General features: G+C 39.8%; 1 pseudogene; it reads right to left on the reverse strand.

Moving 5' to 3' along the window:
- Positions 1-5407: 5407 nt before the first annotated feature.
- LOC129147394 (small nucleolar RNA SNORA48) lies at positions 5408-5555 on the reverse strand (annotated as a pseudogene).
- Between the last annotated feature and the right edge of the window lie 4529 nt (positions 5556-10084).

Raw genomic sequence — 10084 nt, forward strand, 5'->3', positions numbered from 1 at the left:
TCCTTTACTTAACCTTAGTTTTTTATTTTTTGGGTTCTCCATCAGGGGGGCAGTGACAGAAGATAGAATTATAGATAGCTTGTTAGGCCTGCAGGCAATTAGGGGTTAACTAGCCTAACTAACCACAAAATGGTGCATATAACTGTCTTTTAGGAAAGGGCAGGGTTAATAAGCAGAAATAGGGGTTAATAAGGATGCACAACAGTAATAGTGGTGAAATGGAGTCTGCACTATGGAGCAAGATGGTGTTCCTTATGTGAATGAAAATGGCTGCCGCTATTTCTAATGGCGGGAAACGGCACCCATAGCACTCCACAAACCCTCGCCTCTCCCAGCACTTATCTCAGTAATGATGGATTAGAAATCCATGACACCCCAGAACAGTAGATAATGGTTTCTGTGGTTAACTGTTATTTGGTTACTGGTAATGGCAGGGCCCCCAGAGATGCGTCCCCTGCTGCATTCCGCTGCTCCCTGCTCTGCCGGCGGAAGTGAGGGCAAAGATACCGGCTTAACCAGAAGTCCCAGAACTAGACGCTCTGTGCTAGACTTCTGTTGTTTTGGCCTACAGACCTCCGGCACAGAGTGTCTAATAGGGGAGGATGAAACATTCGCGACTAGAGTCTTGGAGTTAGACTCTAACTCCAAGACTCTAGTCGCGAATGTTTCATCCTCAGGAGCAGCAAATGTTTCATCCTCGGCATGTGGCATCATCAGAAATGGCTACGTGTGTCAGTGCTGACACTCGTGTCATAGGTTCGCTATCACTGGACTAGACTGTTTGGCAGCGGACGAAACTTGAGGGCGCAGTTCTCTCAGAGGTGCTTGCAGCGAGTACCGAGGGACACTGAGACCCAGGAACCTCATAGGGCGGGGCCGACAGGAAACCATGGCTATAGGCTCCACCCTGAAGCTCCACCCCATCCAAGCTGAGCACAGAGGCTTTTACAATTTTGCAAGTCTAGTCGAATAAGGCTGTCTCCCGGCATAGACATAGCTGATCCTCACAGCCAATTGGCCTGGAGGTCAACTCACCCCACTGATACCAACAACAATCAAGACTTAACTACAACAAGGCTGTATACACAGTCCACAAAGGGGGGCACCAAGAGTGTCCACCTCAGGTAACTGGGGAGGCTGAGCCACTGGACCCTATAGGACACCTAGCACACAAAGCCACCCTACCAACTCAGGGAAGCAGCCAAAATGCAGAGACAAAGAAACAGGTCACAAATGAAAGAAATGGAGGAAAGCAAATGACTGAATATAGAGTTCAAAACCACGGTTATAAGGTTTTTCGAGAATTTCCTAGAAAAGGCCAATAAATTTAGCGAGACCCTCAAGGATATGCAAGAGACCCTCGAGGATATTGAAAAGGACCAACTAGAAATTAAACATACACTAACTGAAATAAAAAATATTATACAGACACCCAACAGCAAACTAGAGGAACGCAAGAATCAAGTCAAAGAAGCAAAAATCACTCAAGTAGAAAAGCTAAAAGAAAAAAGAATCCAAAAATTTGAAGATAGTGTAAGAAGCCTCTGGGACAACTTTAAGCATACCAACATCCGAATTATGGGGGTGCCAGAAGAAGAGAGAGAGCAAGATACTGAAAACCTATTTGAAGAAATAATGACTGAAAACTTCCCCCACCTGGTGAAAGACAGAGAACCCCAAACAAAAGGAATCCAAAGAGGACCACACCAAGACATATCATAATTAAAATGCCAAGAGCAAAAGACAAAGAGAGAATATTAAAAGCAGCAAGAGAAAAACAGTTAATTACCTACAAGGGAGCACCCATACGACTGTCAGCTGATTCCTCAACAGAAACTATGCAGGCCAGATGGGAGTGGCAAGAAATAGTCAAAGTGATGAATAGCAAGAACCTACAACCAAAGGTACTCTACCCAGCCAAGCTGACATTCAGAATTGAAGGCCAGCTAAAGAGCTTCACAGATAAGAAAAAGCTAAAGGAGTTCATCACCACCAAACCAGTATTATATGAAATGCTGAAAGGTATTCTCTAAGAAGAGGAAGAAGAAAAAGGTAAAGATAAAAATTATGAACAACAAATACATATCTATCAACAACTGAATCTAAAAATCAAGTGAATTAAAAATCTGATGAACAGAATAAACTGGTGAGTATAATAGAATCAGGGGCATAGAAAGGGAGTGGACTGACAACTCTCAGGGGGAAAGGAATGTGGGGGGGGGGTGCGGGAAGAGACTGGACAAAAATCGTACACCTATGGATGAAGACAGTGTGGGGGAGGTAAGGGAAGAGGGTGGGATGGGAACCAGGTGGAGGGGAGCTATGGGGAGAAACGAGGAACAACTGTAATAATCTGAACAATAAAGATTTGTTAAATTAAAAAAAAAAAAAAGAGCCCATATTAGTCAATTTTATATACTCTTACATAATCCCGTCCAAAATCCTCTTCCTTCACTCCTCCTGCTGTCCTCTCCCCATTTCTATATCTTTTCCTCCTTGCTTCTTTTGTTGTCCATGACCCTAATTACGACATGCCCCCAAGCTTCTTTAAGAAAAAAAAAAAATTGCCCTAGCCAGGATGGCTCCATGGACAGAGCGTTGAACAGCCTGTGGACCGAAGAGTCCTGGGTTTGATTCCAGACACATAACTCAACTGCAGGCTCTTCCCTGGCCTGGGCCCTGGTTGGGGCCCGTGCAGGAGGCAACCAATCGATGTGTTTCTCTCACATTGATATTTCCCTAGTTTTCCAACTCATGTCCTTTTTCTGACTCAAGAATCAACTTATGTCCTTTTTCTGATACATTGTAACATCTTCTCAGTCTTCTATGACAACCTCCTGGGACAGTCTCTTATCTCTTCCTTGACTTTCATGATCTTGATGCTTCCGAATGTCCCTCAGTTTGGGTTTGTCTGATGTTTTCTCATGATTAGACCAAGGTTGTAGATTTTGGGGAAAGAATATTGTCAGAGTGGTATGCCCTTCTCATCAGAGCCTGTCATTGGATACATATGATATCAATATGTCTAATTACTGGTATTGTTAATCTTGATTACTTGGTTAAGTTGATGTCTACCAAGTGTCTCTAATATAAAGTACCTATTTGCTATTCATTTGAAGAAAGATACTAAGTTCCACCCACTTTCAAAAGAGGGGAATTTAGCTCCATGTCCTGGAGAGAGGAGTATCAAAAAACTCAACAGTAAGTTATCCAATAGTAAGAAACCTGGATTTAAAAACATAATTATTTTTATTGATTTCAGAGAGGGAGGGAGAGGTAAACATCAATAATGAGAGAGAATCATTGGCTGCCTCCTGCACACCCCCCACCAGGGACCAAACCACAACCTGAGCATATGCCCTGACCAGGAATTTAACTGTGCTCTCCTGGTTCACAAGTCGACACTCAACCACTGAGCACACCGGTCGGTGAAACCTAGCTTTTTATCTACAGTATATTTACTTGTTTGTTCAACCCCAGGATACATGTAACGTAGTTTCAAAATGGATAACCGAGCCTTGGCCATTATCGTTTAGTTGGTTGAGCATTGTCCCATTCACCAAAAGGTTGCCGGTTTGATTCCCAGTCAGAGCACACGCCAGGGTTGTGGGCTTGATCCCCATTAGGGTGCGTGCAGGAGGCAGACGATCAATGTTTCTCTTTCTACATCTCCCTTCTTCTCTCTCTAAAATCAATAAAAACATTAAAAAACAAACAAAAAAAAAAACAAGATTGATAACACATACCTTGTGATAAACCAATTGGAGTTAAATGTTTGTTTACAGCTCTTTTTGTCTATTGCCTTATATCTAATCAAAACTCTTGTTTACAAAGTTATTTAGGTCAGTTCCTTTCTTCCCCATCCCCTTCAGTGTGCTATGTCATATGTTTGTAATAGTTAGATTTGTCATAGCCTACTTCCAACTTGGGCTCCCCTGCCATCCAAGTTGATATTTAAAATTTTGCAGTGAGGCCCTGGCAAGTGTTGCTCAACTGGTTGGAGCGTTGGCCCAAGAACTGAAGGGTTCAGTTCCTGGTCAAGGGCATGTACTTGGGTTTCAGTTCACTCCCTGCCCCCAGTCAGGGCATGTGGGGGAGGCAACCAGTGGATGTGTCTTTCTCACATGGATGTTTCTTGCCCCCTTTCCTCCTCTCCTTCCACTCTCTCTGACAAGCAATGGAAGAAATATCCTCATGTGAGGATTAACAACAACAAAAAATTGCAATCAAGGCCATGGCTGGTTTGGCTCAGTGGATAGAGCATCGGTCTGCGGAGTAAAGGTCCCAGGTTCAATTCCGGTCAAGGCCACATGCCCGGGTTGCAGGCTTGATCCCTGGTGGGGGACGTGCAGGAGGCAGCCGATCAATAATTCTCCCTCATCATTGATGTTTCTATCTCTCTCTCTCTCCTCTCATCTCTGAAATAAATAAAAATATATTAAAAAATATATATATTAACAATGTACTTACCGCTACTGGTGAAAACAAAAAATCATTTGAGGAGGTGCTTTCCAAGGCTTTGCCGAGAATTAATCCATTAAATTCACTAAAATTATATTACTAAATACATCCATAATTTCACCTTCAGGTGTAACCATGACTTGGACTCACCATAGCTTCATAGGAGGCAATCACACAACAAATGCCCTAAGCATTTTGTATTTCTATTACTTCAGGAGTTTATTTTACATTTTCTCAAGAAAGTATCTTCAACACTATTTACCATTTATGATGTATAGGAGTCTACATTTTTCATTATAATAAGATTTCAAAGAACCATCTTCTTAAATATGTATTTCCTACACTAAGTAATGTTTTACTTTTCAAATCATTGTATCCAGGGTAATTTTTACTGATAAAAGCTTTTGTAGGTCAAAGTTGCTAATTGAGATCCCAGAAGAATGTGGCAGGATGTCATCCTGGCTAGTCTGTCTGAGAAGTTGACAGGTTATGAGTTTTTTTCCTGGGTCGTGTAGGATTATGTTTTATTTCATGTCCTACAATGTGATGAAGGAGATACTGAGTATTCATCTTCATAGCCATACTATTTTGGAAGTTTCTGTATTTATCTGAATGTTGTGATTATTATGGTTGACTTAGGGATAACAAATTCCCTTTCTAGTTATACACTTAAAATGCATGTTAATGATGTCCCTATTCACTTCAACATTGAGGATTGTGATACTTCTGATGAAGACACCAAAGGGTATCCACTATTATATCAACTAAACTGTTCTTAGTAACTTTCATTCCACATTATCTCTGGATTAAGCAGTCTTTTCTGAATGGAGGAACATAACTCTCAGTTAACCTCATTAACAATAATTAGTATTTCTATTTGGAACATATTTTGAGACCCTGGGATATAATCGTCATTACTTTTCTTTCTCACTCTCTTTTTTTTTTTTTTTATGCCCCAGGCATGAAATAGCTCTGACCAGCAATACAGGCATCAAGCTAGGATGAACTAAGTAAGGACTGTCTGTCTGCTTCACCCCTGACTGCTGTAAGAGCAACCACTAATCAGGAGTCTCCTTGCCCATTGCCAGGGGGTGGGCCATGGCTTTTCATGGCCTGACACTTTGACACAAAGCTGAGTGATAAGCAGCCGCTCAAGAACTCCTCCATAGCTAGCCACCGACCCACTCTAGCTCCCAAGCACAATCTGTGACTGCATTTGTTCAGTGGAAAAACGACATCAGGTGTCAAACTGGGTTCAGCAACCTCAGTTCACTTCTTCTCTTTTGCTGATTCCTCTTCAGCACCCCGTCCTCTTAAAAGCTGAGGTGCCTACGGCTGTCATTTGATCTCTTCCCTATCTACACTCACTCCTCAGTGATCTTACCATTGACATGCTCAGAGCTCTCAAATTCATTATTTCCAGTACAAAACTATCTCCCAAACCCAAAATGTTATGTCTAACTTCCTTGACTTCACATCTTCACTTGGGTGTCTAATAGGAAATCTCAAACTAAGCTCCTGAGCCACTGATGACCTCCACTAGCCCCAAACCTGTTATTTCTAGTTTTTCCCCCATCTCAGGTAATGGCAAGTCATTTCTAATTGCTCAGGTAAAATCTTTCATCCTTGACTTCTCATTCATGCACACTCCACCAGCAAATCAGTTGGTGACTATCTTCAAAGTATATCCAGAATCCGATCACCACTTCCACTGCTACCACCCTGGCCTAAGTTACTATATTTTGCCTATTTATATCACTACCTATTTCTGTTCCTGCCCTTGGCCCCATTTAGTCTTTCTCAGCACAGCAGACAGATTGATTCTGAGTACATAAATCCTGTTACTTCACCCCTCTGTCCAAACCCTCTAATAATTTCCGATAGATAAAAGATGGCCTGGACTTAGATGGCCTGGAAGGGCCTATACAAGCTGGAGTACACACACACACACACACACACACACACACACACACACACACACACATATATTTTAAGTTTTCTCCCTTGCTTACTCTGCTTCAGCCATTCCTTGATATATTTCAAGTCATTGTTTCAAACGATGGAGAGGCAACTATAGTTGTAAAGACAAGCAGAATGGAACCACATAAACCACACTGACCTGTCATAGTTCATTTGTGATAGTATTGCCTTTGGAGCTTGCATTCTAATGGGAAGTAGACAAGAAACCAAAGCATGATATAACTGCAATATAATGCTAAATGTTATGGAAGGAAGTAAAGCAAGAAAAGGGGACAGTGAAGGCAAGTAGTGATTTTTAAAAAAATATATATTTCTTCATTGAAGGGAGAGGGAGAGATAGAAACATCGATGAGATTTGATCGGTTGCACTCTGCACACCCCCTACTGGGGATCGAGCCTACAACCCGGGCATGTGCCCTTGGCTGGAATCAAAACTTGGGACCCTTCAGTCTGCAGCCAACGTTCTATCCACTGAGCAACCCAGCTAGGGCCAAGTAGTGATTATTACAAATTTAAACAGCGTATTCAAATGGCCATGGCAAGCGCAGAGTTGTAATTATTTCAGTATCTTTTTTTTTTTTTGGAAAAGATCACGCTAGGTGAGAAAATGTGTAAAAAAAACGTTCTGACTTTTGTTGTTATTCCTCACCAGAGAATATTTTTCCATTGATTTTGAGAGTGGGAGGGGGAGACAGAAACATCATGTCTCGATTGGTTGCCTCCAACTGGGGCCTGGGATTGAGCCTGCAACCAAGGTACATGCCTTTTACCAGAATCAAACCTGTGGACACTCTATCCACTAAGCCAAACTGGCTAGGGCAAGATTTTCACTTTTACTAACCTTCCCCATTTATTAGAGTAGGAAGGTCCAACCATGTAAAAGCTGACTTTTTTCCTGGGCTAAGCACTTTAATAGCATTATCTCAAGGGAAATTGGAATTTTTCCAATTTCAGTAATGGTTTTTTAAAAACTCATTTTAAGTGATTGAACTCCCAAACTTTTTCTTAATCCTCACCCGAGGATATTTTTCCCATTCATTTCTAGGGAATGGAAGGGAGAGAGTGAAAGATGGGAAGCAGGGGGAGTGAAACATCGACATGAGACACATCCATTGGTTGCCTCCCTAACCAGTGCTCTGAACCAAACCAGCCAAGGCTAAAAACTTTTAATGACGTATTCTGACTGCATTGACCCATTACTATACCATGTTATCACTAATAGCTTTCCTTTTAAATTTGTCTATTTATTTAACTTATAAGCTTGTTCAACTTATTTTTACTTGGTTAGTCTAAATTACTAGAGTATGTGTGGTTACCAGTTCTAGAAACAGTACATAGGTGCGCCCTGAATTGGATACAGTCCACTGAAGACCAAAGAATCTTCTAATTCCTGTGGCAGTACAAACCTTGCATCTTAAGGGTGAATAAGATATTTTCTAAACACCAAATTAGATGCCTTTGCTAACTTACAGAGCTCCAAACTAAGTTGTCCTTACTCACTAATCCTGTTCCTTTTCAGCTTCTAAACTTACCATAAACACTAATTTATAACCTCTAATAGGACCCTAGAATGTCCCTGCCTCCCCACAACAGTAAACTGTTCCTACTTTTACATTCTAACATTCCTTATATCTGATCTTTCTTTGTAATTTCACTTCTGAGAAAGCTTTGGAAACAAAAATAAATGAACTCAATTTAAAAAATGAAACTTTCCAATTTATAAATGCACACCAAGTAAAATTAGATTTCTACATACATCAGCAAAACTTGAATTGAAAATTGTTCTTCATATTCCAAGACTTTTCTCCCCCATGCTTTATACCATCACCACTCCCAACAATTGCGCTTAAAGCCAAAACTAGTCTTTTCTCTAAGTACCATGAAAATTGTTCAAATTTTGCAGAAAAACATGAGTGAACAAAATTTAACTTGTACAAAGGATCTTATTACACAAAATTGTTTTTTATTCATAAAATGACTTTAAAACATGTAACCCTTCTTTTAAAAGATTTTGAGAGAAGGGACAGGGAGAAACATCGATGTGAAAGTGACAGGCTGCCCTGGCTAGGAATTGAACAGGCAACCTTTTGGTGTATGGGATGGATGCCCAACAAACTGAGCCACACTGGCCAATGAAGTTGGTCATCCCTTTTAAGTGGTTATCTTTTCCTCAACCTGGCACAGGAAAAAATTTGTACAGTAGCCCCTCACCTATGGTGTTACCTGCAATTGAGATTAAAAGTATTGAATGGCAAAGGATACCCTGAAATTAGTCGTCACATTCATATAACCTTTATTATATTGTTTTGTTCTATGTTTTTCTTTTTTGTATTACTGGTAATTTAACATGCCTAACAAACTTTTTGTTTCCCTAGGATAAAAACATAGTATTCACAGGGTTTGATACCATCCATGTTTTAGGCATCCCTCGCAGATAAAGGGACATATCCCTCGAAAATAAGGGGAAACCACTTACTGCTGGAGATTAAAATCCCTGATGAAGCTCCTCTTAGGGGATAAAACTGGCCCAGGGATGCAGGTAGCTAGCTAGCCCCACATTTGGAGTTCTGTTCATTTACTGCTTATTTAGTACTCCAAGAAAGGATATTTTAGAGTTCTTTCCTTTAACATGTTCACTTACATTTATACAATGCTGGAAATGCCTGTGAACATTTCCATTATTACCATTTACTTGTCAAAGGAAGGCATAATGAATATTTAAAGTCAAACCTAAAGTTATATAGTCAATGTTAAATTATGAACTCAAAAGACCATCTGCAACTTAAGTGCTCTCTTGTATAAAGCATCAAAAAGTTAATACAAGTACTAGTCTTAAGCAGTCACACAAATCTAAGCCACATTTATTTGCACATGTAATGGGCAACAGATACTCCAAACTCATACAAATTTATAAAACAACAAAGTTAATAATCACTTGATACACTTGTGTTATCTTGTTTACAGATTCAAGTGTAGATGAACCTTCTTTATTTTGTAAACTTTCATACAATACTTCAACAAAAATTCTTGAAAACACTTATTGGCATGTTTCAGTTAGAGCCAACACAAAAGTTAAGACAAGACCACAAACTAAAAAAACCAAGTTTAGAATAAACTTTTCTACCTCCCTCTCCTGGAAAGAAGTGATTTTAACAGATGTATATGCTGCATCACAAAAGAAACAATGAAGACAAAAAATGTTCCCATAATTGTGAAGAAAATGCCAACCAAATCATACTGTTTTAATTTATATACCAAATTTAGGGTGTAAATATGAGTTGGGGATAAAAATAACAAGGGAAATTAGAAAAAATAGTAAAACATCCTAAGAACTATGGCCCCCCCAAAGATCTGACTTTGACAACACAAAATAATTGTCTAAGGCAAATAAAATTGGAAACCTTCAAAGACATTCTAATCATGTTCAGTATCTAATGATAAAAGCTGAAAATGATACCAAGAGGATATTTATTATACAAGTGTCGAGAACATCCCAAAACTAATGAAAGAAATGAGCATTTATTTCTACAAAAGCAAAGTATGATATAGAATTAGAAGGAAACAGACTTAAAGATTTACCTATTAAAATATACAGATTCTTACTGAAGAGAATAGGATATTTAAAAAAGATGACAAGGGATGT

This window comes from Eptesicus fuscus, chromosome 2 (assembly GCF_027574615.1).
Source record: "Eptesicus fuscus isolate TK198812 chromosome 2, DD_ASM_mEF_20220401, whole genome shotgun sequence".
NCBI classification, from domain to species: Eukaryota; Metazoa; Chordata; class Mammalia; order Chiroptera; family Vespertilionidae; genus Eptesicus; species Eptesicus fuscus.